Source organism: Nannospalax galili, unplaced genomic scaffold (assembly GCF_000622305.1).
Source record: "Nannospalax galili isolate Female #2095 unplaced genomic scaffold, S.galili_v1.0 scaffold6456, whole genome shotgun sequence".
Classification (NCBI taxonomy): domain Eukaryota; kingdom Metazoa; phylum Chordata; class Mammalia; order Rodentia; family Spalacidae; genus Nannospalax; species Nannospalax galili.
The window spans coordinates 21786-27412 of NW_008338417.1; positions in this window are offsets into that span (position 1 = coordinate 21786).

Genomic DNA, 5627 nt, shown 5'->3' on the forward strand with positions numbered 1-5627 from the left:
GTAGTATAGACAGTCTACCAGGAACCACATCCCTAAAGAAAACTGACCCTACCTTAGCAGTCATCAACTGTCAGTAGCTCCTTAGCAAGGGGTGGGGGCTCATGTACCCCTCACCCATCCATGCTGGAATGTTGTTTGGCTTGATCTTTACAGGTCTTGCTTGTGCAGACAACCAGAGCTGCTATGAGCTCATGAGTTCATTGTTCCTGTCATGGTCAGAAAACACTGTTTTGCCCCAGTTCTCCCTGACCTCTGGCTCTTACAATCTTTCTATCCTCTCTTCAGAGATGTTCCTTGAGCCTTGCATGGAGGGTGCATGATACAGGTGTCCCATTTATGGCTGAATACTCCATAAACACTTATTTACTGCATTTTCACCAGTTATGAGTCTCTGCTTTAATTGCTGTCCATCACATAAAAAAGCTTCTCCTTTTTGGTCTTTTATTTATTTATTTATTTTTAGACAGGGTCTCCTTGTAGACTCAACTGGCTTAGAAATCACTATGTAGAGCAGATTCGCTGTGTACTCACAGAGATCTGCCTGCCTCTGCCTCCTGAGTGCTGGGACTAAAGGCATGTGCCACAATTCCTTGCTCACAAAGAAGATTCTTTGATGAGGAGTGAGAGTTGCACTAATCTATGGGGATAGAGTTATGAATTTAGAAGGCAGTGTAATAATATATTTATTTAGCAGAATAATAGTAGTAAGTTAATTCCTCTGGCCTATGAACTCCCCATCCACTATGTTCTAGTTTTTGTTCTGATAAAACATTCTGACCAAAGCAACATAAAGAAGGAAATAAATTTTTGGCTTATATTTTTAGGTGATAGTCCATCACTGAAGAAAGTTGGGACAGGAACTCAATCAACTACTGAAGCAGAAATCAAGAGAGGAACATTGCTTACTGACTCACGCACAGGCTCATACTTATCTAGCCTTCTTGTACAGCTCAGGAATACCTGAAAGTTCCACTTACAGTGGGCCCTCCTATATTAACAATCAAGACAATCCCGTACAGACATCTTCATAGGACACCTGACCTAGGTAATTCCTCAATCTAGGCTTTCTTCTCATATAACTCTAGGCAGCGTCAAGTTGAAAATTAAAGGACACAGCAGTTCTTGATCAGATTTACACTATCCATCATGAATTTCCTTCTGTGGAACAGGCCTTAAATCCAAGCAGAAAGTGGTTGGTCATGCCACTATATACCCTCCCATGGGTATATTTTGCCAGACCTTTAGTTATTGTAGCACCGAGGATTCGCAGATAGGTAAAACTATTGATGATTTTTCTCCCCCAGCAACCTGCACAACACCTTCCAGTACTATGAAAGCTAGCTATCAAGGAAAAAGCTTCCAGGTTAGTATTCCCTTGAGTTCTCCAAACCTGTGACCAAAATGTGTGATGTCTTCAGCAATAGAATATTACCATCAGGTTATGGTGGGTAGCCAAGAGCAATGACAATAGCTTATATTATTTAGGGGTCTCTTAAACCTCCCCTGACCAATTACTCAAGGGGAAGTAGCCTAACCTAACACCAGTCTTTTTGTTTGGCAACCCTTTACTTCTGGGAGAAGGAGTAGCCCCATGTAGGGTAACACCATTTAATTCTTATGCACACACACACACACACACACACACACACACACACACACACAGAGTATATAAAATAGTAGGCTTCCATATAGCTTCTTCAAGTATCCTTAGTGTTCATTATTCTTTCCCTCATCCCCTTCTCTGCCTTTAAATATCTTTTTAAAATAGTCATTAGGGCTTCTGGGCATGGTGGAGCATACATTTAGTCCCAGCAGTTGGGAGGCAGAGGCAGGAAGAGCTCTGTGAGATGAAGTCAGCCTAGTTCACATAGCAAGTGCCAGGCCAGCTGGGGCTACCATGAGATCCTGTCTCAAAACAAAAACAAAAACAAAAACAAAAAACAAAAACAAAAATTATTAGGGAATAGATTTTTCTATCAAGTGAGAAAAATGCCAAAAATTAATTAATGGCATCTCAAAAATATATTAAAAAACAATTTATCAACTGTAGCCACCTGGAAGCCTCTTTATTTTGGACTCTGAAAGTTTATTCATTCATCTTTCTGTGGACATAAGAATAAATAAAAAGATACTCTTCAGTTTCTATTCTACCCATTTATAATCCTTCTGACTTTTCTCTTTTGGGTCCTTAATGATTCCACAGGAGATCCTCATCAAGCAGTCTGCTGTTTAGGTTTGCAGGAACCACAAATTAGTTTCTCACCTCCAGGACAAAATGAACTTCCTGTCCTTTAACTGATAAAATCCAGTGATGAATCTATTCTCTTTTTATCCCCACCCAGTGACCCAGTGACCATGTTGTCAGTGTAAAAAGACCAAGCTGAGAAAACGTGACATTGTGTGCTTCCTAAGGAAGCAAAGTTCTTAATGTGTTCCTTTATCAAGGACTGCCTTTGTCCTATAAACCTCATTTTAGTATGAGTGTTGTTGGTTATCTTTGGTTGTTTAAGGTTGGTACCAAAATGGATGATTTTCAGCCCAGCATGATGGCACATGCCTTTAACCGCAGCACTCGGGAGGCAGAGGCAGGCAGATCTCTGTGAGTTCAAGGTTAGCCTGGTCTACATAACGAGTTCCAGGCCAGTTTGGGCTACAGGGAGAAACTTTCTTAAAAAGAAAAAAAAACTTGTCCTCCACATTCCTTATGTTTCTTAAACTTTAAAAAATGTAATTTTGGGACCATTGAAATGACTCAGCAGACCTCACATCTAAATTCAATCCCTAGAATGTGGTGGAAGGAGAGGACTGACTCCCCAAAGTTGTCCTTTGGCCTCCACGTGGACAACTTGTCCTCCACATTCCTTATGTTTCTTAAGCTTTAAAAAATGTAATTTTGGGACCATTGAAATGACTCAGCAGGCCTCACATCTAAATTCAATCCCTAGAATGCGGTGGAAGGAGAGGACCGACTCCCCAAAGTTGTCCTTTGGCCTCCACGTGGTCGCACCCTGCTTCCTGTTGATGAACAGGAAGACGCTGACTGGAAACCTGCCCTGGCAGCTAGAAAGCAACAACACATCCACAGCTTCAATAGAAGGATGCCAACGGGACATAAGGGACCAATGGGAGGAGGAAAGGGGCTATAAAGGAGACACCTGTGTTCACAAACGAGCTCGCTTGCACATTACCTAGTGAGTGTCCTGGAGTCTGTGTCATTGACTTCGCGCCTACTTATCCCCTGCCCCCATGGGGAGGAGGTTAAAGGGACCTTGGCTGCAACACCCAAAGATGCAATTTTGGTTTTGCAAACACTTATGAAAATCTGAAGTAAAATCATGATTCTTGCTAAGATGTTGGCCTGCCTGCCTGTGTTCACAAACACAGAGTCAACATAGTGATTTCTTCTACACTGCATACCCATAACCCATGTGTGTCCAAGACCACAATTCTCAGGCAACACGGCACTGTCCATGATTCCATGACTGTGTGGGGTGTAGAGCTGGCTCTCCAGAACTCTTGAGCTGGATATGCTTGCTTTTCACAGAATCACAGCAGGGAGAGACCCTGATGACTCTTTAATGGGATCCACTGGGGTTTCTTTTATGAAACAAGAAATGAGTTTTGTGGTGTGGTGTGTGTGTGTGTGTGTGTGTGTGTGTGTGTGTGTGTGTGTGTGTGTTTGCCTGTGCATGTGCAAACCAGAGGTGTGTGTCCAAGACCACAATTCTCAGGCAACACGGCACTGTCCATGATTCCATGACTGTGTGGGGTGTAGAGCTGGCTCTCCAGAACTCTTGAGCTGGATATGCTTGCTTTTCACAGAATCACAGCAGGGAGAGACCCTGATGACTCTTTAATGGGATCCACTGGGGTTTCTTTTATGAAACAAGAAATGAGTTTTGTGGTGTGGTATATATGTGTGTGTGTGTGTGTGTGTGTTTGCCTGTGCATGTGCAAACCAGAGGTCAATGCTGTGTTTCCTCCTTTATCACTCTCTGCCTGATTCCATAAGACAGAGTCTCATTGAACCTGAAGCTCACTTATTCAGCTAGGCTAGCTGCAGAAATCCCTTGGGATCTCCCTGTCTCTGTTCTTCTCCCCACCCTCATTGCTGGGTTACAGGTATGCTCTGCCATGGCCAGCTTTTACACAGGGGTTGGGGATCTGAACTCTATTCTCCCACTAGTGAAGCAAGCATTTTACTCTCTGAGCTATCTCCTCAGGATCTTGTCTTCTTTTTATTTGATTTTTAAAAGATACCACCAATAGTATATTTAATGAATACTTTTCAAAGACTGAGATATAGTAGCGCTTTAGTTCCTCACATCAATGGTAAATGATTCTTGTTTGCTATTTACATTGTTTAGAATTCCTTGTTTTGTGTACTCTTTTCCTCAGGAAAATTCCTAAATTCTAATATGCCTATGCAATGCAGAATGCATCATTTGGAAAGCAAAAGAGAAGTAACCCACTCGTGTCCTTTATTTAATACAAGAATTTTCATAAGAAGCTTCCTACTTGCTTCCTCTGGCTTGCTCAGCTACATTTCTTATACAGCCCAGGCCCCCTGATCAGAAATGACATTTTCCTAAGTGGGCTGGGCCCTCCCACATCAACCAGCAATTAAGAGAATGCTTCAAAGACATGGTCACAGGCCAATTTGATCTGGGAAATTCTTTAGCTGAGGTTCTCTCTAACGAACTTTTGTTCATTGTCAAAAACTAACCAACATAAAAGGCTCTGCCTCAATCACTGTGAAATATATTCAAATTCCTGTTTGTGATACTATTGTTCAAGTAGTGTTTTTAAAGAAGGCTGCAACATGACAAGAATTTAAGCTTCTTTAGGTGGCGCTGGACTCTGGAGTGTTTGACCCTCACTGACCCTTCCAATTCTGTGCAGGCTATAGAGTGTGACATTATTCATGCTGGGGACACTGATATTGTCCACGTCTCCAATACTCTCTCCCTCTTATGGGAGAGAATCTAGAGGATGCTGAGTCCAAAATTTAGATCTTAACACCTGGAAGAACAATTGACCTGACTGATGCCACTCCATATTCTAAGGACCTGCCATTGTCCTAGGAGATGCTTTAAGTCCTTCTGCTCTCTGTTCCTGTTCTCAAGCTGCATCTTTCAACTTCTTTAACAAAGGGGAGTCCATAGACTTGGTGTAGTCTTTTTCTACTGGAACTGGAATTAGAAGCCTCTAAAGTGGCACAGATGGGCTGCTGGATTCTTTAGCAGGACGTTGGGGGTGGACAGTCTTCCTTGGTTATTGTGTTTCTGTGTTCAGCTCTACAACACTGGGTACTTGCCACTGCAACTCAGGAATCATCAGACAGGAAAGGTTAAGTATGGCCTTACATTCTTAGTCCCAAAGCTGAACAAACATGGCTGTCTTCAGTTTCATTGCATTATTATCCATGGCTACCTCTTCATGAACACTTGAGTGATGCTCCCTGCCTCTTGGGGCTCCTTCTTAGGTGGACTAGATGTACTCATATGTGTTGGGAGTGGGTTGAATAATGCTTGGTCATGCAGGGGGATCTGGACAGGGTTGACAGCTCAGTGTTTACTCTCCCCACCTCATGCTCCTGTCTCAGTCTTTCTATTCCCGCCTCTTGT